The sequence below is a fragment of the Triturus cristatus genome, chromosome 4_1, assembly GCF_964204655.1.
Source record: "Triturus cristatus chromosome 4_1, aTriCri1.1, whole genome shotgun sequence".
NCBI lineage: Eukaryota > Metazoa > Chordata > Amphibia > Caudata > Salamandridae > Triturus > Triturus cristatus.
The window spans coordinates 149,784,326-149,804,473 of record NC_140585.1 but is presented as its reverse complement, the minus strand read 5'-3'; the positions used below and the strand labels follow the sequence as shown (position 1 = coordinate 149,804,473).

General features: G+C 36.1%; 29 non-coding genes across 29 annotated transcripts; all 29 read right to left on the bottom strand.

Moving 5' to 3' along the window:
• Positions 1 to 453: 453 nt before the first annotated feature.
• TRNAR-UCU (transfer RNA arginine (anticodon UCU)) lies at positions 454 to 544 on the bottom strand. Its single transcript is given in 2 exon segments — positions 454 to 489; positions 508 to 544. It is a non-coding gene; the product is annotated as a tRNA-Arg (tRNA).
• An 873-nt stretch (positions 545 to 1,417) lies between these two features.
• On the bottom strand, positions 1,418 to 1,508 carry TRNAR-UCU (transfer RNA arginine (anticodon UCU)). Its single transcript is given in 2 exon segments — positions 1,418 to 1,453; positions 1,472 to 1,508. It is a non-coding gene; the product is annotated as a tRNA-Arg (tRNA).
• Positions 1,509 to 1,849: 341 nt separating this feature from the next.
• On the bottom strand, positions 1,850 to 1,922 carry TRNAK-UUU (transfer RNA lysine (anticodon UUU)). Its single transcript has one exon. It is a non-coding gene; the product is annotated as a tRNA-Lys (tRNA).
• Positions 1,923 to 2,786: 864 nt separating this feature from the next.
• On the bottom strand, positions 2,787 to 2,859 carry TRNAK-UUU (transfer RNA lysine (anticodon UUU)). Its single transcript has one exon. It is a non-coding gene; the product is annotated as a tRNA-Lys (tRNA).
• Positions 2,860 to 3,318: 459 nt separating this feature from the next.
• On the bottom strand, positions 3,319 to 3,409 carry TRNAR-UCU (transfer RNA arginine (anticodon UCU)). Its single transcript is given in 2 exon segments — positions 3,319 to 3,354; positions 3,373 to 3,409. It is a non-coding gene; the product is annotated as a tRNA-Arg (tRNA).
• A 341-nt stretch (positions 3,410 to 3,750) lies between these two features.
• Positions 3,751 to 3,823, bottom strand: TRNAK-UUU (transfer RNA lysine (anticodon UUU)). Its single transcript has one exon. It is a non-coding gene; the product is annotated as a tRNA-Lys (tRNA).
• An 863-nt stretch (positions 3,824 to 4,686) lies between these two features.
• Positions 4,687 to 4,759, bottom strand: TRNAK-UUU (transfer RNA lysine (anticodon UUU)). Its single transcript has one exon. It is a non-coding gene; the product is annotated as a tRNA-Lys (tRNA).
• Positions 4,760 to 5,218: 459 nt separating this feature from the next.
• Positions 5,219 to 5,309, bottom strand: TRNAR-UCU (transfer RNA arginine (anticodon UCU)). The gene is given in 2 exon segments: positions 5,219 to 5,254; positions 5,273 to 5,309. It is a non-coding gene; the product is annotated as a tRNA-Arg (tRNA).
• An 873-nt stretch (positions 5,310 to 6,182) lies between these two features.
• On the bottom strand, positions 6,183 to 6,273 carry TRNAR-UCU (transfer RNA arginine (anticodon UCU)). The gene is given in 2 exon segments: positions 6,183 to 6,218; positions 6,237 to 6,273. It is a non-coding gene; the product is annotated as a tRNA-Arg (tRNA).
• A 341-nt stretch (positions 6,274 to 6,614) lies between these two features.
• On the bottom strand, positions 6,615 to 6,687 carry TRNAK-UUU (transfer RNA lysine (anticodon UUU)). Its single transcript has one exon. It is a non-coding gene; the product is annotated as a tRNA-Lys (tRNA).
• An 864-nt stretch (positions 6,688 to 7,551) lies between these two features.
• TRNAK-UUU (transfer RNA lysine (anticodon UUU)) lies at positions 7,552 to 7,624 on the bottom strand. Its single transcript has one exon. It is a non-coding gene; the product is annotated as a tRNA-Lys (tRNA).
• Positions 7,625 to 8,083: 459 nt separating this feature from the next.
• On the bottom strand, positions 8,084 to 8,174 carry TRNAR-UCU (transfer RNA arginine (anticodon UCU)). Its single transcript is given in 2 exon segments — positions 8,084 to 8,119; positions 8,138 to 8,174. It is a non-coding gene; the product is annotated as a tRNA-Arg (tRNA).
• An 873-nt stretch (positions 8,175 to 9,047) lies between these two features.
• Positions 9,048 to 9,138, bottom strand: TRNAR-UCU (transfer RNA arginine (anticodon UCU)). Its single transcript is given in 2 exon segments — positions 9,048 to 9,083; positions 9,102 to 9,138. It is a non-coding gene; the product is annotated as a tRNA-Arg (tRNA).
• A 341-nt stretch (positions 9,139 to 9,479) lies between these two features.
• TRNAK-UUU (transfer RNA lysine (anticodon UUU)) lies at positions 9,480 to 9,552 on the bottom strand. Its single transcript has one exon. It is a non-coding gene; the product is annotated as a tRNA-Lys (tRNA).
• An 864-nt stretch (positions 9,553 to 10,416) lies between these two features.
• Positions 10,417 to 10,489, bottom strand: TRNAK-UUU (transfer RNA lysine (anticodon UUU)). The gene has a single exon. It is a non-coding gene; the product is annotated as a tRNA-Lys (tRNA).
• A 459-nt stretch (positions 10,490 to 10,948) lies between these two features.
• Positions 10,949 to 11,039, bottom strand: TRNAR-UCU (transfer RNA arginine (anticodon UCU)). Its single transcript is given in 2 exon segments — positions 10,949 to 10,984; positions 11,003 to 11,039. It is a non-coding gene; the product is annotated as a tRNA-Arg (tRNA).
• A 341-nt stretch (positions 11,040 to 11,380) lies between these two features.
• Positions 11,381 to 11,453, bottom strand: TRNAK-UUU (transfer RNA lysine (anticodon UUU)). Its single transcript has one exon. It is a non-coding gene; the product is annotated as a tRNA-Lys (tRNA).
• Positions 11,454 to 12,317: 864 nt separating this feature from the next.
• On the bottom strand, positions 12,318 to 12,390 carry TRNAK-UUU (transfer RNA lysine (anticodon UUU)). The gene has a single exon. It is a non-coding gene; the product is annotated as a tRNA-Lys (tRNA).
• A 459-nt stretch (positions 12,391 to 12,849) lies between these two features.
• TRNAR-UCU (transfer RNA arginine (anticodon UCU)) lies at positions 12,850 to 12,940 on the bottom strand. The gene is given in 2 exon segments: positions 12,850 to 12,885; positions 12,904 to 12,940. It is a non-coding gene; the product is annotated as a tRNA-Arg (tRNA).
• Positions 12,941 to 13,813: 873 nt separating this feature from the next.
• On the bottom strand, positions 13,814 to 13,904 carry TRNAR-UCU (transfer RNA arginine (anticodon UCU)). Its single transcript is given in 2 exon segments — positions 13,814 to 13,849; positions 13,868 to 13,904. It is a non-coding gene; the product is annotated as a tRNA-Arg (tRNA).
• A 341-nt stretch (positions 13,905 to 14,245) lies between these two features.
• Positions 14,246 to 14,318, bottom strand: TRNAK-UUU (transfer RNA lysine (anticodon UUU)). The gene has a single exon. It is a non-coding gene; the product is annotated as a tRNA-Lys (tRNA).
• An 864-nt stretch (positions 14,319 to 15,182) lies between these two features.
• TRNAK-UUU (transfer RNA lysine (anticodon UUU)) lies at positions 15,183 to 15,255 on the bottom strand. Its single transcript has one exon. It is a non-coding gene; the product is annotated as a tRNA-Lys (tRNA).
• Positions 15,256 to 15,714: 459 nt separating this feature from the next.
• On the bottom strand, positions 15,715 to 15,805 carry TRNAR-UCU (transfer RNA arginine (anticodon UCU)). The gene is given in 2 exon segments: positions 15,715 to 15,750; positions 15,769 to 15,805. It is a non-coding gene; the product is annotated as a tRNA-Arg (tRNA).
• An 873-nt stretch (positions 15,806 to 16,678) lies between these two features.
• On the bottom strand, positions 16,679 to 16,769 carry TRNAR-UCU (transfer RNA arginine (anticodon UCU)). Its single transcript is given in 2 exon segments — positions 16,679 to 16,714; positions 16,733 to 16,769. It is a non-coding gene; the product is annotated as a tRNA-Arg (tRNA).
• A 341-nt stretch (positions 16,770 to 17,110) lies between these two features.
• Positions 17,111 to 17,183, bottom strand: TRNAK-UUU (transfer RNA lysine (anticodon UUU)). Its single transcript has one exon. It is a non-coding gene; the product is annotated as a tRNA-Lys (tRNA).
• Positions 17,184 to 18,047: 864 nt separating this feature from the next.
• On the bottom strand, positions 18,048 to 18,120 carry TRNAK-UUU (transfer RNA lysine (anticodon UUU)). The gene has a single exon. It is a non-coding gene; the product is annotated as a tRNA-Lys (tRNA).
• Positions 18,121 to 18,579: 459 nt separating this feature from the next.
• TRNAR-UCU (transfer RNA arginine (anticodon UCU)) lies at positions 18,580 to 18,670 on the bottom strand. The gene is given in 2 exon segments: positions 18,580 to 18,615; positions 18,634 to 18,670. It is a non-coding gene; the product is annotated as a tRNA-Arg (tRNA).
• Positions 18,671 to 19,011: 341 nt separating this feature from the next.
• On the bottom strand, positions 19,012 to 19,084 carry TRNAK-UUU (transfer RNA lysine (anticodon UUU)). Its single transcript has one exon. It is a non-coding gene; the product is annotated as a tRNA-Lys (tRNA).
• An 864-nt stretch (positions 19,085 to 19,948) lies between these two features.
• On the bottom strand, positions 19,949 to 20,021 carry TRNAK-UUU (transfer RNA lysine (anticodon UUU)). Its single transcript has one exon. It is a non-coding gene; the product is annotated as a tRNA-Lys (tRNA).
• Positions 20,022 to 20,148: the final 127 nt, after the last annotated feature.

Genomic DNA, 20,148 nt, shown 5'->3' with positions numbered 1-20,148 from the left:
ACAGCAAACCTCAAAATCACCTAATCAAAATTTGGCAGTGTCCCAACTAACGCTATGTTTCTTAAGATGGTTACCTGAAGAAGGTACCAAATACACTAGAATATAATAATGAATTGATATTTCAAGCATTTGAAATTTCTTCAGTAAATGTAACCTTATTTTTAGTCCTGAAGTTGCTACTATCTCATTTTTTTGCTGACGTCAAATTCATATGTGTTTATTGACATGGTAAAATTAAGGAAGGGCCCAAAATCTTACTTCCGAGTAAATTATATTTTCATCAGTACAGCTGACAATTTCCTCTTCTGCATAGATTACCCAAATTGAACGGTGTCTCTTTAAAATAGACTTCCTTTTACTGACCTTTTTTAGCAAATGATTTTGGTGAAGCAGAAGCATGCATGCATCGCTTATAACTTCTTTAAATAGTTATGAAATACACAGGGATAAAACTGACTCTGGTGGGATTCGAACCCACAGCCTTTGAATACCTTCTTGACATTCACCTAGAAGTCCAATGCGCTATCCATTGCGCCACAGAGCCAATCTGCTTGAGTGAGGTGCACAGATATTCAGAAATGAAATAATGAGCTTTGAGCTGTTGATCAACTTTATAAAGTTCATTGGATACTATAACCATGGCTATATTTTGAATATTGAATTGGGTAAAAGTTATTCACCGTGTCAAACTACATGATACAGTTGGTAAGTCTGCATACAACTTAAGTTTAGTGTATCATCATCTGATATATGAGACAGATGGGTTTTTCACTTCTCCATGAAAGACATTTTTTTTTAATTTTGGTAATGGAATATCTTATTCATCATGCAGTGGAACACAAAAAGAATGTACAATCAGAATACTTTTTCTTTAAAGTAGCCTACCGCCTGAACGGGGACTTGAACCCTGGACCCTCAGATTAAAAGTCTGATGCTCTACCGACTGAGCTATCCAGGCTCTGATACAGCAAACCTCAAAATCACCTAATCAAAATTTGGCAGCGTCCCAACTAACGCTATGTTTCTTAAGATGGTTACCTGAAGAAGGTACCAAATACACTAGAATATAATAATGAATTGATATTTCAAGCATTTGAAATTTCTTCAGTAAATGTAACCTTATTTTTAGTCCTGAAGTTGCTACTATCTCATTTTTTTGCTGACGTCAAATTCATATGTGTTTATTGACATGGTAAAATTAAGGAAGGGCCCAAAATCTTACTTCCGAGTAAATTATATTTTCATCAGTACAGCTGACAATTTCCTCTTCTGCATAGATTACCCAAATTGAACGGTGTCTCTTTAAAATAGACTTCCTTTTACTGACCTTTTTTAGCAAATGATTTTGGTGAAGCAGAAGCATGCATGCATCGCTTATAACTTCTTTAAATAGTTATGAAATAAACAGGGATAAAACTGACTCTGGTGGGATTCGAACCCACAGCCTTTGAATACCTTCTTGACATTCACCTAGAAGTCCAATGCGCTATCCATTGCGCCACAGAGCCAATCTGCTTGAATGAGGTGCACAGATATTCAGAAATGAAATAATGAGCTTTGAGCTGTTGATCAACTTTATAAAGTTCATTGGATACTATAACCATGGCTATATCTTGAATATTGAATTGGGTAAAAGTTATTCACCGTGTCAAACTACATGATACAGTTGGTAAGTCTGCATACAACTTAAGTTTAGTGTATCGTCATCTGATATATGAGACAGATGGGTTTTTCACTTCTCCATGAAAGACGTTTTTTTTTAATTTTGGTAATGGAATATCTTATTCATCATGCAGTGGAACACAAAAAGAATGTACAATCAGAATACTTTTTCTTTAAAGTAGCCGACCGCCTGAACAGGGACTTGAACCCTGGACCCTCAGATTAAAAGTCTGATGCTCTACCGACTGAGCTATCCAGGCTCTGCAACACTGCAACTAAAAATCAGCTAAAAATGATGTGGACGCACACCAACCTACACTTTAATTCTTAATATGGTTACATATATTAGCAATCAAATATGTAGAGTTTAATAATTATTTGATATTTCAAGCATTTGAAATTTCAGCAGCACACGTAATCTATTTTAAATCCTGAAATTCGTTCTATCTCATTTTCGGCTGACTTAGAAATCATGTCTCTAAATTGACATTGTGAAATTAGTAAAAGGCCAAATACTATTACTAGGTACTAAATTACATGTCCAGCAGTATAACTGGAAATTTACTCTTGGGCATAGATTATGCAACATTTTCAAAGCAAACAGTGTCTGTTTAAATAGACTTTCTTTCACTGCCGTTTTGGTAAATGTCTCTGGTTATGCAGAAGCAGGCATTGTTTGTTACTGTTTCAATTAGTTATAAGATAAAGGAGGGATAAAACTGACCCAGCTAGTATTCCAACCCAAAGACTTTGAATGCTTTCTCTACATTCGCCTAGAACCCCAAGCCGCTATCCATTGCACCAGAGATCCAACCTGATTCAACAAGGTGAACAGAAATTCTCAAATAAAAAGATGAGCTATCAGCGGTTGACCAACTTTATAAAGTGATTTGGAAACTATAAGCAGGGTTCCATTTTGAACATTGAATTGGGGAAAAGATAATCAACATCTCAAACGACATGATACCGTTGCGGTAAGTCTTCTTAACTCTTGTCAAATGGTACACGACCGATGGGTATTTAATGGCTCCATTAAGAGTAACTTGCAATTACTCTAATGGGACTACTCGTTCATTGGATCCTGAAAAGAGCATGTCATTAGAGTACATTTTCTTTAAACAAACCGCCTGAACAGGGACTTGAACCCTGGACCCTCAGATTAAAAGTCTGATGCTCTACCGACTGAGCTATCCAGGCTCTGATACAGCAAACCTCAAAATCACCTAATCAAAATTTGGCAGTGTCCCAACTAACGCTATGTTTCTTAAGATGGTTACCTGAAGAAGGTACCAAATACACTAGAATATAATAATGAATTGATATTTCAAGCATTTGAAATTTCTTCAGTAAATGTAACCTTATTTTTAGTCCTGAAGTTGCTACTATCTCATTTTTTTGCTGACGTCAAATTCATATGTGTTTATTGACATGGTAAAATTAAGGAAGGGCCCAAAATCTTACTTCCGAGTAAATTATATTTTCATCAGTACAGCTGACAATTTCCTCTTCTGCATAGATTACCCAAATTGAACGGTGTCTCTTTAAAATAGACTTCCTTTTACTGACCTTTTTTAGCAAATGATTTTGGTGAAGCAGAAGCATGCATGCATCGCTTATAACTTCTTTAAATAGTTATGAAATAAACAGGGATAAAACTGACTCTGGTGGGATTCGAACCCACAGCCTTTGAATACCTTCTTGGCATTCACCTAGAAGTCCAATGCGCTATCCATTGCGCCACAGAGCCAATCTGCTTGAATGAGGTGCACAGATATTCAGAAATGAAATAATGAGCTTTGAGCTGTTGATCAACTTTATAAAGTTCATTGGATACTATAACCATGGCTATATCTTGAATATTGAATTGGGTAAAAGTTATTCACCGTGTCAAACTACATGATACAGTTGGTAAGTCTGCATACAACTTAAGTTTAGTGTATCGTCATCTGATATATGAGACAGATGGGTTTTTCACTTCTCCATGAAAGACGTTTTTTTTTTATTTTGGTAATGGAATATCTTATTCATCATGCAGTGGAACACAAAAAGAATGTACAATCAGAATACTTTTTCTTTAAAGTAGCCGACCGCCTGAACAGGGACTTGAACCCTGGACCCTCAGATTAAAAGTCTGATGCTCTACCGACTGAGCTATCCAGGCTCTGCAACACTGCAACTAAAAATCAGCTAAAAATGATGTGGACGCACACCAACCTACACTTTAATTCTTAATATGGTTACATATATTAGCAATCAAATATGTAGAGTTTAATAATTAATTGATATTTCAAGCATTTGAAATTTCAGCAGCACACGTAATCTATTTTAAATCCTGAAATTCGTTCTATCTCATTTTCGGCTGACTTAGAAATCATGTCTCTAAATTGACATTGTGAAATTAGTAAAAGGCAAATACTATTACTAGGTACTAAATTACATGTCCAGCAGTATAACTGGAAATTTACTCTTGGGCATAGATTATGCAACATTTTCAAAGCAAACAGTGTCTGTTTAAATAGACTTTCTTTCACTGCCGTTTTGGTAAATGTCTCTGGTTATGCAGAAGCAGGCATTGTTTGTTACTGTTTCAATTAGTTATAAGATAAAGGAGGGATAAAACTGACCCAGCTAGTATTCCAACCCAAAGACTTTGAATGCTTTCTCTACATTCGCCTAGAACCCCAAGCCGCTATCCATTGCACCAGAGATCCAACCTGATTCAACAAGGTGAACAGAAATTCTCAAATAAAAAGATGAGCTATCAGCGGTTGACCAACTTTATAAAGTGATTTGGAAACTATAAGCAGGGTTCCATTTTGAACATTGAATTGGGGAAAAGATAATCAACATCTCAAACGACATGATACCGTTGCGGTAAGTCTTCTTAACTCTTGTCAAATGGTACACGACCGATGGGTATTTAATGGCTCCATTAAGAGTAACTTGCAATTACTCTAATGGGACTGCTCGTTCATTGGATCCTGAAAAGAGCATGTCATTAGAGTACATTTTCTTTAAACAAACCGCCTGAACAGGGACTTGAACCCTGGACCCTCAGATTAAAAGTCTGATGCTCTACCGACTGAGCTATCCAGGCTCTGATACAGCAAACCTCAAAATCACCTAATCAAAATTTGGCAGTGTCCCAACTAACGCTATGTTTCTTAAGATGGTTACCTGAAGAAGGTACCAAATACACTAGAATATAATAATGAATTGATATTTCAAGCATTTGAAATTTCTTCAGTAAATGTAACCTTATTTTTAGTCCTGAAGTTGCTACTATCTCATTTTTTTGCTGACGTCAAATTCATATGTGTTTATTGACATGGTAAAATTAAGGAAGGGCCCAAAATCTTACTTCCGAGTAAATTATATTTTCATCAGTACAGCTGACAATTTCCTCTTCTGCATAGATTACCCAAATTGAACGGTGTCTCTTTAAAATAGACTTCCTTTTACTGACCTTTTTTAGCAAATGATTTTGGTGAAGCAGAAGCATGCATGCATCGCTTATAACTTCTTTAAATAGTTATGAAATACACAGGGATAAAACTGACTCTGGTGGGATTCGAACCCACAGCCTTTGAATACCTTCTTGACATTCACCTAGAAGTCCAATGCGCTATCCATTGCGCCACAGAGCCAATCTGCTTGAGTGAGGTGCACAGATATTCAGAAATGAAATAATGAGCTTTGAGCTGTTGATCAACTTTATAAAGTTCATTGGATACTATAACCATGGCTATATTTTGAATATTGAATTGGGTAAAAGTTATTCACCGTGTCAAACTACATGATACAGTTGGTAAGTCTGCATACAACTTAAGTTTAGTGTATCATCATCTGATATATGAGACAGATGGGTTTTTCACTTCTCCATGAAAGACATTTTTTTTTAATTTTGGTAATGGAATATCTTATTCATCATGCAGTGGAACACAAAAAGAATGTACAATCAGAATACTTTTTCTTTAAAGTAGCCTACCGCCTGAACGGGGACTTGAACCCTGGACCCTCAGATTAAAAGTCTGATGCTCTACCGACTGAGCTATCCAGGCTCTGATACAGCAAACCTCAAAATCACCTAATCAAAATTTGGCAGCGTCCCAACTAACGCTATGTTTCTTAAGATGGTTACCTGAAGAAGGTACCAAATACACTAGAATATAATAATGAATTGATATTTCAAGCATTTGAAATTTCTTCAGTAAATGTAACCTTATTTTTAGTCCTGAAGTTGCTACTATCTCATTTTTTTGCTGACGTCAAATTCATATGTGTTTATTGACATGGTAAAATTAAGGAAGGGCCCAAAATCTTACTTCCGAGTAAATTATATTTTCATCAGTACAGCTGACAATTTCCTCTTCTGCATAGATTACCCAAATTGAACGGTGTCTCTTTAAAATAGACTTCCTTTTACTGACCTTTTTTAGCAAATGATTTTGGTGAAGCAGAAGCATGCATGCATCGCTTATAACTTCTTTAAATAGTTATGAAATAAACAGGGATAAAACTGACTCTGGTGGGATTCGAACCCACAGCCTTTGAATACCTTCTTGACATTCACCTAGAAGTCCAATGCGCTATCCATTGCGCCACAGAGCCAATCTGCTTGAGTGAGGTGCACAGATATTCAGAAATGAAATAATGAGCTTTGAGCTGTTGATCAACTTTATAAAGTTCATTGGATACTATAACCATGGCTATATTTTGAATATTGAATTGGGTAAAAGTTATTCACCGTGTCAAACTACATGATACAGTTGGTAAGTCTGCATAAAACTTAAGTTTAGTGTATCGTCATCTGATATATGAGACAGATGGGTTTTTCACTTCTCCATGAAAGACGTTTTTTTTTAATTTTGGTAATGGAATATCTTATTCATCATGCAGTGGAACACAAAAAGAATGTACAATCAGAATACTTTTTCTTTAAAGTAGCCGACCGCCTGAACAGGGACTTGAACCCTGGACCCTCAGATTAAAAGTCTGATGCTCTACCGACTGAGCTATCCAGGCTCTGCAACACTGCAACTAAAAATCAGCTAAAAATGATGTGGACGCACACCAACCTACACTTTAATTCTTAATATGGTTACATATATTAGCAATCAAATATGTAGAGTTTAATAATTAATTGATATTTCAAGCATTTGAAATTTCAGCAGCACACGTAATCTATTTTAAATCCTGAAATTCGTTCTATCTCATTTTCGGCTGACTTAGAAATCATGTCTCTAAATTGACATTGTGAAATTAGTAAAAGGCCAAATACTATTACTAGGTACTAAATTACATGTCCAGCAGTATAACTGGAAATTTACTCTTGGGCATAGATTATGCAACATTTTCAAAGCAAACAGTGTCTGTTTAAATAGACTTTCTTTCACTGCCGTTTTGGTAAATGTCTCTGGTTATGCAGAAGCAGGCATTGTTTGTTACTGTTTCAATTAGTTATAAGATAAAGGAGGGATAAAACTGACCCAGCTAGTATTCCAACCCAAAGACTTTGAATGCTTTCTCTACATTCGCCTAGAACCCCAAGCCGCTATCCATTGCACCAGAGATCCAACCTGATTCAACAAGGTGAACAGAAATTCTCAAATAAAAAGATGAGCTATCAGCGGTTGACCAACTTTATAAAGTGATTTGGAAACTATAAGCAGGGTTCCATTTTGAACATTGAATTGGGGAAAAGATAATCAACATCTCAAACGACATGATACCGTTGCGGTAAGTCTTCTTAACTCTTGTCAAATGGTACACGACCGATGGGTATTTAATGGCTCCATTAAGAGTAACTTGCAATTACTCTAATGGGACTACTCGTTCATTGGATCCTGAAAAGAGCATGTCATTAGAGTACATTTTCTTTAAACAAACCGCCTGAACAGGGACTTGAACCCTGGACCCTCAGATTAAAAGTCTGATGCTCTACCGACTGAGCTATCCAGGCTCTGATACAGCAAACCTCAAAATCACCTAATCAAAATTTGGCAGTGTCCCAACTAACGCTATGTTTCTTAAGATGGTTACCTGAAGAAGGTACCAAATACACTAGAATATAATAATGAATTGATATTTCAAGCATTTGAAATTTCTTCAGTAAATGTAACCTTATTTTTAGTCCTGAAGTTGCTACTATCTCATTTTTTTGCTGACGTCAAATTCATATGTGTTTATTGACATGGTAAAATTAAGGAAGGGCCCAAAATCTTACTTCCGAGTAAATTATATTTTCATCAGTACAGCTGACAATTTCCTCTTCTGCATAGATTACCCAAATTGAACGGTGTCTCTTTAAAATAGACTTCCTTTTACTGACCTTTTTTAGCAAATGATTTTGGTGAAGCAGAAGCATGCATGCATCGCTTATAACTTCTTTAAATAGTTATGAAATACACAGGGATAAAACTGACTCTGGTGGGATTCGAACCCACAGCCTTTGAATACCTTCTTGACATTCACCTAGAAGTCCAATGCGCTATCCATTGCGCCACAGAGCCAATCTGCTTGAGTGAGGTGCACAGATATTCAGAAATGAAATAATGAGCTTTGAGCTGTTGATCAACTTTATAAAGTTCATTGGATACTATAACCATGGCTATATTTTGAATATTGAATTGGGTAAAAGTTATTCACCGTGTCAAACTACATGATACAGTTGGTAAGTCTGCATACAACTTAAGTTTAGTTTATCATCATCTGATATATGAGACAGATGGGTTTTTCACTTCTCCATGAAAGACATTTTTTTTTAATTTTGGTAATGGAATATCTTATTCATCATGCAGTGGAACACAAAAAGAATGTACAATCAGAATACTTTTTCTTTAAAGTAGCCTACCGCCTGAACGGGGACTTGAACCCTGGACCCTCAGATTAAAAGTCTGATGCTCTACCGACTGAGCTATCCAGGCTCTGATACAGCAAACCTCAAAATCACCTAATCAAAATTTGGCAGCGTCCCAACTAACGCTATGTTTCTTAAGATGGTTACCTGAAGAAGGTACCAAATACACTAGAATATAATAATGAATTGATATTTCAAGCATTTGAAATTTCTTCAGTAAATGTAACCTTATTTTTAGTCCTGAAGTTGCTACTATCTCATTTTTTTGCTGACGTCAAATTCATATGTGTTTATTGACATGGTAAAATTAAGGAAGGGCCCAAAATCTTACTTCCGAGTAAATTATATTTTCATCAGTACAGCTGACAATTTCCTCTTCTGCATAGATTACCCAAATTGAACGGTGTCTCTTTAAAATAGACTTCCTTTTACTGACCTTTTTTAGCAAATGATTTTGGTGAAGCAGAAGCATGCATGCATCGCTTATAACTTCTTTAAATAGTTATGAAATAAACAGGGATAAAACTGACTCTGGTGGGATTCGAACCCACAGCCTTTGAATACCTTCTTGACATTCACCTAGAATTCCAATGCGCTATCCATTGCGCCACAGAGCCAATCTGCTTGAGTGAGGTGCACAGATATTCAGAAATGAAATAATGAGCTTTGAGCTGTTGATCAACTTTATAAAGTTCATTGGATACTATAACCATGGCTATATTTTGAATATTGAATTGGGTAAAAGTTATTCACCGTGTCAAACTACATGATACAGTTGGTAAGTCTGCATAAAACTTAAGTTTAGTGTATCGTCATCTGATATATGAGACAGATGGGTTTTTCACTTCTCCATGAAAGACGTTTTTTTTTAATTTTGGTAATGGAATATCTTATTCATCATGCAGTGGAACACAAAAAGAATGTACAATCAGAATACTTTTTCTTTAAAGTAGCCGACCGCCTGAACAGGGACTTGAACCCTGGACCCTCAGATTAAAAGTCTGATGCTCTACCGACTGAGCTATCCAGGCTCTGCAACACTGCAACTAAAAATCAGCTAAAAATGATGTGGACGCACACCAACCTACACTTTAATTCTTAATATGGTTACATATATTAGCAATCAAATATGTAGAGTTTAATAATTAATTGATATTTCAAGCATTTGAAATTTCAGCAGCACACGTAATCTATTTTAAATCCTGAAATTCGTTCTATCTCATTTTCGGCTGACTTAGAAATCATGTCTCTAAATTGACATTGTGAAATTAGTAAAAGGCCAAATACTATTACTAGGTACTAAATTACATGTCCAGCAGTATAACTGGAAATTTACTCTTGGGCATAGATTATGCAACATTTTCAAAGCAAACAGTGTCTGTTTAAATAGACTTTCTTTCACTGCCGTTTTGGTAAATGTCTCTGGTTATGCAGAAGCAGGCATTGTTTGTTACTGTTTCAATTAGTTATAAGATAAAGGAGGGATAAAACTGACCCAGCTAGTATTCCAACCCAAAGACTTTGAATGCTTTCTCTACATTCGCCTAGAACCCCAAGCCGCTATCCATTGCACCAGAGATCCAACCTGATTCAACAAGGTGAACAGAAATTCTCAAATAAAAAGATGAGCTATCAGCGGTTGACCAACTTTATAAAGTGATTTGGAAACTATAAGCAGGGTTCCATTTTGAACATTGAATTGGGGAAAAGATAATCAACATCTCAAACGACATGATACCGTTGCGGTAAGTCTTCTTAACTCTTGTCAAATGGTACACGACCGATGGGTATTTAATGGCTCCATTAAGAGTAACTTGCAATTACTCTAATGGGACTACTCGTTCATTGGATCCTGAAAAGAGCATGTCATTAGAGTACATTTTCTTTAAACAAACCGCCTGAACAGGGACTTGAACCCTGGACCCTCAGATTAAAAGTCTGATGCTCTACCGACTGAGCTATCCAGGCTCTGATACAGCAAACCTCAAAATCACCTAATCAAAATTTGGCAGTGTCCCAACTAACGCTATGTTTCTTAAGATGGTTACCTGAAGAAGGTACCAAATACACTAGAATATAATAATGAATTGATATTTCAAGCATTTGAAATTTCTTCAGTAAATGTAACCTTATTTTTAGTCCTGAAGTTGCTACTATCTCATTTTTTTGCTGACGTCAAATTCATATGTGTTTATTGACATGGTAAAATTAAGGAAGGGCCCAAAATCTTACTTCCGAGTAAATTATATTTTCATCAGTACAGCTGACAATTTCCTCTTCTGCATAGATTACCCAAATTGAACGGTGTCTCTTTAAAATAGACTTCCTTTTACTGACCTTTTTTAGCAAATGATTTTGGTGAAGCAGAAGCATGCATGCATCGCTTATAACTTCTTTAAATAGTTATGAAATAAACAGGGATAAAACTGACTCTGGTGGGATTCGAACCCACAGCCTTTGAATACCTTCTTGACATTCACCTAGAAGTCCAATGCGCTATCCATTGCGCCACAGAGCCAATCTGCTTGAATGAGGTGCACAGATATTCAGAAATGAAATAATGAGCTTTGAGCTGTTGATCAACTTTATAAAGTTCATTGGATACTATAACCATGGCTATATCTTGAATATTGAATTGGGTAAAAGTTATTCACCGTGTCAAACTACATGATACAGTTGGTAAGTCTGCATACAACTTAAGTTTAGTGTATCGTCATCTGATATATGAGACAGATGGGTTTTTCACTTCTCCATGAAAGACGTTTTTTTTTAATTTTGGTAATGGAATATCTTATTCATCATGCAGTGGAACACAAAAAGAATGTACAATCAGAATACTTTTTCTTTAAAGTAGCCGACCGCCTGAACAGGGACTTGAACCCTGGACCCTCAGATTAAAAGTCTGATGCTCTACCGACTGAGCTATCCAGGCTCTGCAACACTGCAACTAAAAATCAGCTAAAAATGATGTGGACGCACACCAACCTACACTTTAATTCTTAATATGGTTACATATATTAGCAATCAAATATGTAGAGTTTAATAATTAATTGATATTTCAAGCATTTGAAATTTCAGCAGCACACGTAATCTATTTTAAATCCTGAAATTCGTTCTATCTCATTTTCGGCTGACTTAGAAATCATGTCTCTAAATTGACATTGTGAAATTAGTAAAAGGCCAAATACTATTACTAGGTACTAAATTACATGTCCAGCAGTATAACTGGAAATTTACTCTTGGGCATAGATTATGCAACATTTTCAAAGCAAACAGTGTCTGTTTAAATAGACTTTCTTTCACTGCCGTTTTGGTAAATGTCTCTGGTTATGCAGAAGCAGGCATTGTTTGTTACTGTTTCAATTAGTTATAAGATAAAGGAGGGATAAAACTGACCCAGCTAGTATTCCAACCCAAAGACTTTGAATGCTTTCTCTACATTCGCCTAGAACCCCAAGCCGCTATCCATTGCACCAGAGATCCAACCTGATTCAACAAGGTGAACAGAAATTCTCAAATAAAAAGATGAGCTATCAGCGGTTGACCAACTTTATAAAGTGATTTGGAAACTATAAGCAGGGTTCCATTTTGAACATTGAATTGGGGAAAAGATAATCAACATCTCAAACGACATGATACCGTTGCGGTAAGTCTTCTTAACTCTTGTCAAATGGTACACGACCGATGGGTATTTAATGGCTCCATTAAGAGTAACTTGCAATTACTCTAATGGGACTACTCGTTCATTGGATCCTGAAAAGAGCATGTCATTAGAGTACATTTTCTTTAAACAAACCGCCTGAACAGGGACTTGAACCCTGGACCCTCAGATTAAAAGTCTGATGCTCTACCGACTGAGCTATCCAGGCTCTGATACAGCAAACCTCAAAATCACCTAATCAAAATTTGGCAGTGTCCCAACTAACGCTATGTTTCTTAAGATGGTTACCTGAAGAAGGTACCAAATACACTAGAATATAATAATGAATTGATATTTCAAGCATTTGAAATTTCTTCAGTAAATGTAACCTTATTTTTAGTCCTGAAGTTGCTACTATCTCATTTTTTTGCTGACGTCAAATTCATATGTGTTTATTGACATGGTAAAATTAAGGAAGGGCCCAAAATCTTACTTCCGAGTAAATTATATTTTCATCAGTACAGCTGACAATTTCCTCTTCTGCATAGATTACCCAAATTGAACGGTGTCTCTTTAAAATAGACTTCCTTTTACTGACCTTTTTTAGCAAATGATTTTGGTGAAGCAGAAGCATGCATGCATCGCTTATAACTTCTTTAAATAGTTATGAAATACACAGGGATAAAACTGACTCTGGTGGGATTCGAACCCACAGCCTTTGAATACCTTCTTGACATTCACCTAGAAGTCCAATGCGCTATCCATTGCGCCACAGAGCCAATCTGCTTGAGTGAGGTGCACAGATATTCAGAAATGAAATAATGAGCTTTGAGCTGTTGATCAACTTTATAAAGTTCATTGGATACTATAACCATGGCTATATTTTGAATATTGAATTGGGTAAAAGTTATTCACCGTGTCAAACTACATGATACAGTTGGTAAGTCTGCATACAACTTAAGTTTAGTGTATCATCATCTGATATATGAGACAGATGGGTTTTTCACTTCTCCATGAAAGACATTTTTTTTTAATTTTGGTAATGGAATATCTTATTCATCATGCAGTGGAACACAAAAAGAATGTACAATCAGAATACTTTTTCTTTAAAGTAGCCTACCGCCTGAACGGGGACTTGAACCCTGGACCCTCAGATTAAAAGTCTGATGCTCTACCGACTGAGCTATCCAGGCTCTGATACAGCAAACCTCAAAATCACCTAATCAAAATTTGGCAGCGTCCCAACTAACGCTATGTTTCTTAAGATGGTTACCTGAAGAAGGTACCAAATACACTAGAATATAATAATGAATTGATATTTCAAGCATTTGAAATTTCTTCAGTAAATGTAACCTTATTTTTAGTCCTGAAGTTGCTACTATCTCATTTTTTTGCTGACGTCAAATTCATATGTGTTTATTGACATGGTAAAATTAAGGAAGGGCCCAAAATCTTACTTCCGAGTAAATTATATTTTCATCAGTACAGCTGACAATTTCCTCTTCTGCATAGATTACCCAAATTGAACGGTGTCTCTTTAAAATAGACTTCCTTTTACTGACCTTTTTTAGCAAATGATTTTGGTGAAGCAGAAGCATGCATGCATCGCTTATAACTTCTTTAAATAGTTATGAAATAAACAGGGATAAAACTGACTCTGGTGGGATTCGAACCCACAGCCTTTGAATACCTTCTTGACATTCACCTAGAAGTCCAATGCGCTATCCATTGCGCCACAGAGCCAATCTGCTTGAGTGAGGTGCACAGATATTCAGAAATGAAATAATGAGCTTTGAGCTGTTGATCAACTTTATAAAGTTCATTGGATACTATAACCATGGCTATATTTTGAATATTGAATTGGGTAAAAGTTATTCACCGTGTCAAACTACATGATACAGTTGGTAAGTCTGCATAAAACTTAAGTTTAGTGTATCGTCATCTGATATATGAGACAGATGGGTTTTTCACTTCTCCATGAAAGACGTTTTTTTTTAATTTTGGTAATGGAATATCTTATTCATCATGCAGTGGAACACAAAAAGAATGTACAATCAGAATACTTTTTCTTTAAAGTAGCCGACCGCCTGAACAGGGACTTGAACCCTGGACCCTCAGATTAAAAGTCTGATGCTCTACCGACTGAGCTATCCAGGCTCTGCAACACTGCAACTAAAAATCAGCTAAAAATGATGTGGACGCACACCAACCTACACTTTAATTCTTAATATGGTTACATATATTAGCAATCAAATATGTAGAGTTTAATAATTAATTGATATTTCAAGCATTTGAAATTTCAGCAGCACACGTAATCTATTTTAAATCCTGAAATTCGTTCTATCTCATTTTCGGCTGACTTAGAAATCATGTCTCTAAATTGACATTGTGAAATTAGTAAAAGGCCAAATACTATTACTAGGTACTAAATTACATGTCCAGCAGTATAACTGGAAATTTACTCTTGGGCATAGATTATGCAACATTTTCAAAGCAAACAGTGTCTGTTTAAATAGACTTTCTTTCACTGCCGTTTTGGTAAATGTCTCTGGTTATGCAGAAGCAGGCATTGTTTGTTACTGTTTCAATTAGTTATAAGATAAAGGAGGGATAAAACTGACCCAGCTAGTATTCCAACCCAAAGACTTTGAATGCTTTCTCTACATTCGCCTAGAACCCCAAGCCGCTATCCATTGCACCAGAGATCCAACCTGATTCAACAAGGTGAACAGAAATTCTCAAATAAAAAGATGAGCTATCAGCGGTTGACCAACTTTATAAAGTGATTTGGAAACTATAAGCAGGGTTCCATTTTGAACATTGAATTGGGGAAAAGATAATCAACATCTCAAACGACATGATACCGTTGCGGTAAGTCTTCTTAACTCTTGTCAAATGGTACACGACCGATGGGTATTTAATGGCTCCATTAAGAGTAACTTGCAATTACTCTAATGGGACTACTCGTTCATTGGATCCTGAAAAGAGCATGTCATTAGAGTACATTTTCTTTAAACAAACCGCCTGAACAGGGACTTGAACCCTGGACCCTCAGATTAAAAGTCTGATGCTCTACCGACTGAGCTATCCAGGCTCTGATACAGCAAACCTCAAAATCACCTAATCAAAATTTGGCAGTGTCCCAACTAACGCTATGTTTCTTAAGATGGTTACCTGAAGAAGGTACCAAATACACTAGAATATAATAATGAATTGATATTTCAAGCATTTGAAATTTCTTCAGTAAATGTAACCTTATTTTTAGTCCTGAAGTTGCTACTATCTCATTTTTTTGCTGACGTCAAATTCATATGTGTTTATTGACATGGTAAAATTAAGGAAGGGCCCAAAATCTTACTTCCGAGTAAATTATATTTTCATCAGTACAGCTGACAATTTCCTCTTCTGCATAGATTACCCAAATTGAACGGTGTCTCTTTAAAATAGACTTCCTTTTACTGACCTTTTTTAGCAAATGATTTTGGTGAAGCAGAAGCATGCATGCATCGCTTATAACTTCTTTAAATAGTTATGAAATACACAGGGATAAAACTGACTCTGGTGGGATTCGAACCCACAGCCTTTGAATACCTTCTTGACATTCACCTAGAAGTCCAATGCGCTATCCATTGCGCCACAGAGCCAATCTGCTTGAGTGAGGTGCACAGATATTCAGAAATGAAATAATGAGCTTTGAGCTGTTGATCAACTTTATAAAGTTCATTGGATACTATAACCATGGCTATATTTTGAATATTGAATTGGGTAAAAGTTATTCACCGTGTCAAACTACATGATACAGTTGGTAAGTCTGCATACAACTTAAGTTTAGTGTATCATCATCTGATATATGAGACAGATGGGTTTTTCACTTCTCCATGAAAGACATTTTTTTTTAATTTTGGTAATGGAATATCTTATTCATCATGCAGTGGAACACAAAAAGAATGTACAATCAGAATACTTTTTCTTTAAAGTAGCCTACCGCCTGAACGGGGACTTGAACCCTGGACCCTCAGATTAAAAGTCTGATGCTCTACCGACTGAGCTATCCAGGCTCTGATACAGCAAACCTCAAAATCACCTAATCAAAATTTGGCAGCGTCCCAACTAACGCTATGTTTCTTAAGATGGTTACCTGAAGAAGGTACCAAATACACTAGAATATAATAATGAATTGATATTTCAAGCATTTGAAATTTCTTCAGTAAATGTAACCTTATTTTTAGTCCTGAAGTTGCTACTATCTCATTTTTTTGCTGACGTCAAATTCATATGTGTTTATTGACATGGTAAAATTAAGGAAGGGCCCAAAATCTTACTTCCGAGTAAATTATATTTTCATCAGTACAGCTGACAATTTCCTCTTCTGCATAGATTACCCAAATTGAACGGTGTCTCTTTAAAATAGACTTCCTTTTACTGACCTTTTTTAGCAAATGATTTTGGTGAAGCAGAAGCATGCATGCATCGCTTATAACTTCTTTAAATAGTTATGAAATAAACAGGGATAAAACTGACTCTGGTGGGATTCGAACCCACAGCCTTTGAATACCTTCTTGACATTCACCTAGAAGTCCAATGCGCTATCCATTGCGCCACAGAGCCAATCTGCTTGAGTGAGGTGCACAGATATTCAGAAATGAAATAATGAGCTTTGAGCTGTTGATCAACTTTATAAAGTTCATTGGATACTATAACCATGGCTATATTTTGAATATTGAATTGGGTAAAAGTTATTCACCGTGTCAAACTACATGATACAGTTGGTAAGTCTGCATAAAACTTAAGTTTAGTGTATCGTCATCTGATATATGAGACAGATGGGTTTTTCACTTCTCCATGAAAGACGTTTTTTTTTAATTTTGGTAATGGAATATCTTATTCATCATGCAGTGGAACACAAAAAGAATGTACAATCAGAATACTTTTTCTTTAAAGTAGCCGACCGCCTGAACAGGGACTTGAACCCTGGACCCTCAGATTAAAAGTCTGATGCTCTACCGACTGAGCTATCCAGGCTCTGCAACACTGCAACTAAAAATCAGCTAAAAATGATGTGGACGCACACCAACCTACACTTTAATTCTTAATATGGTTACATATATTAGCAATCAAATATGTAGAGTTTAATAATTAATTGATATTTCAAGCATTTGAAATTTCAGCAGCACACGTAATCTATTTTAAATCCTGAAATTCGTTCTATCTCATTTTCGGCTGACTTAGAAATCATGTCTCTAAATTGACATTGTGAAATTAGTAAAAGGCCAAATACTATTACTAGGTACTAAATTACATGTCCAGCAGTATAACTGGAAATTTACTCTTGGGCATAGATTATGCAACATTTTCAAAGCAAACAGTGTCTGTTTAAATAGACTTTCTTTCACTGCCGTTTTGGTAAATGTCTCTGGTTATGCAGAAGCAGGCATTGTTTGTTACTGTTTCAATTAGTTATAAGATAAAGGAGGGATAAAACTGACCCAGCTAGTATTCCAACCCAAAGACTTTGAATGCTTTCTCTACATTCGCCTAGAACCCCAAGCCGCTATCCATTGCACCAGAGATCCAACCTGATTCAACAAGGTGAACAGAAATTCTCAAATAAAAAGATGAGCTATCAGCGGTTGACCAACTTTATAAAGTGATTTGGAAACTATAAGCAGGGTTCCATTTTGAACATTGAATTGGGGAAAAGATAATCAACATCTCAAACGACATGATACCGTTGCGGTAAGTCTTCTTAACTCTTGTCAAATGGTACACGACCGATGGGTATTTAATGGCTCCATTAAGAGTAACTTGCAATTACTCTAATGGGACTACTCGTTCATTGGATCCTGAAAAGAGCATGTCATTAGAGTACATTTTCTTTAAACAAACCGCCTGAACAGGGACTTGAACCCTGGACCCTCAGATTAAAAGTCTGATGCTCTACCGACTGAGCTATCCAGGCTCTGATACAGCAAACCTCAAAATCACCTAATCAAAATTTGGCAGTGTCCCAACTAACGCTATGTTTCTTAAGATGGTTACCTGAAGAAGGTACCAAATACACTAGAATATAATAATGAATTGATATTTCAAGCATTTGAAATTTCTTCAGTAAATGTAACCTTATTTTTAGTCCTGAAGTTGCTACTATCTCATTTTTTTGCTGACGTCAAATTCATATGTGTTTATTGACATGGTAAAATTAAGGAAGGGCCCAAAATCTTACTTCCGAGTAAATTATATTTTCATCAGTACAGCTGACAATTTCCTCTTCTGCATAGATTACCCAAATTGAACGGTGTCTCTTTAAAATAGACTTCCTTTTACTGACCTTTTTTAGCAAATGATTTTGGTGAAGCAGAAGCATGCATGCATCGCTTATAACTTCTTTAAATAGTTATGAAATAAACAGGGATAAAACTGACTCTGGTGGGATTCGAACCCACAGCCTTTGAATACCTTCTTGACATTCACCTAGAAGTCCAATGCGCTATCCATTGCGCCACAGAGCCAATCTGCTTGAATGAGGTGCACAGATATTCAGAAATGAAATAATGAGCTTTGAGCTGTTGATCAACTTTATAAAGTTCATTGGATACTATAACCATGGCTATATCTTGAATATTGAATTGGGTAAAAGTTATTCACCGTGTCAAACTACATGATACAGTTGGTAAGTCTGCATACAACTTAAGTTTAGTGTATCGTCATCTGATATATGAGACAGATGGGTTTTTCACTTCTCCATGAAAGACGTTTTTTTTTAATTTTGGTAATGGAATATCTTATTCATCATGCAGTGGAACACAAAAAGAATGTACAATCAGAATACTTTTTCTTTAAAGTAGCCGACCGCCTGAACAGGGACTTGAACCCTGGACCCTCAGATTAAAAGTCTGATGCTCTACCGACTGAGCTATCCAGGCTCTGCAACACTGCAACTAAAAATCAGCTAAAAATGATGTGGACGCACACCAACCTACACTTTAATTCTTAATATGGTTACATATATTAGCAATCAAATATGTAGAGTTTAATAATTAATTGATATTTCAAGCATTTGAAATTTCAGCAGCACACGTAATCTATTTTAAATCCTGAAATTCGTTCTATCTCATTTTCGGCTGACTTAGAAATCATGTCTCTAAATTGACATTGTGAAATTAGTAAAAGGCCAAATACTATTACTAGGTACTAAATTACATGTCCAGCAGTATAACTGGAAATTTACTCTTGGGCATAGATTATGCAACATTTTCAAAGCAAACAGTGTCTGTTTAAATAGACTTTCTTTCACTGCCGTTTTGGTAAATGTCTCTGGTTATGCAGAAGCAGGCATTGTTTGTTACTGTTTCAATTAGTTATAAGATAAAGGAGGGATAAAACTGACCCAGCTAGTATTCCAACCCAAAGACTTTGAATGCTTTCTCTACATTCGCCTAGAACCCCAAGCCGCTATCCATTGCACCAGAGATCCAACCTGATTCAACAAGGTGAACAGAAATTCTCAAATAAAAAGATGAGCTATCAGCGGTTGACCAACTTTATAAAGTGATTTGGAAACTATAAGCAGGGTTCCATTTTGAACATTGAATTGGGGAAAAGATAATCAACATCTCAAACGACATGATACCGTTGCGGTAAGTCTTCTTAACTCTTGTCAAATGGTACACGACCGATGGGTATTTAATGGCTCCATTAAGAGTAACTTGCAATTACTCTAATGGGACTACTCGTTCATTGGATCCTGAAAAGAGCATGTCATTAGAGTACATTTTCTTTAAACAAACCGCCTGAACAGGGACTTGAACCCTGGACCCTCAGATTAAAAGTCTGATGCTCTACCGACTGAGCTATCCAGGCTCTGATACAGCAAACCTCAAAATCACCTAATCAAAATTTGGCAGTGTCCCAACTAACGCTATGTTTCTTAAGATGGTTACCTGAAGAAGGTACCAAATACACTAGAATATAATAATGAATTGATATT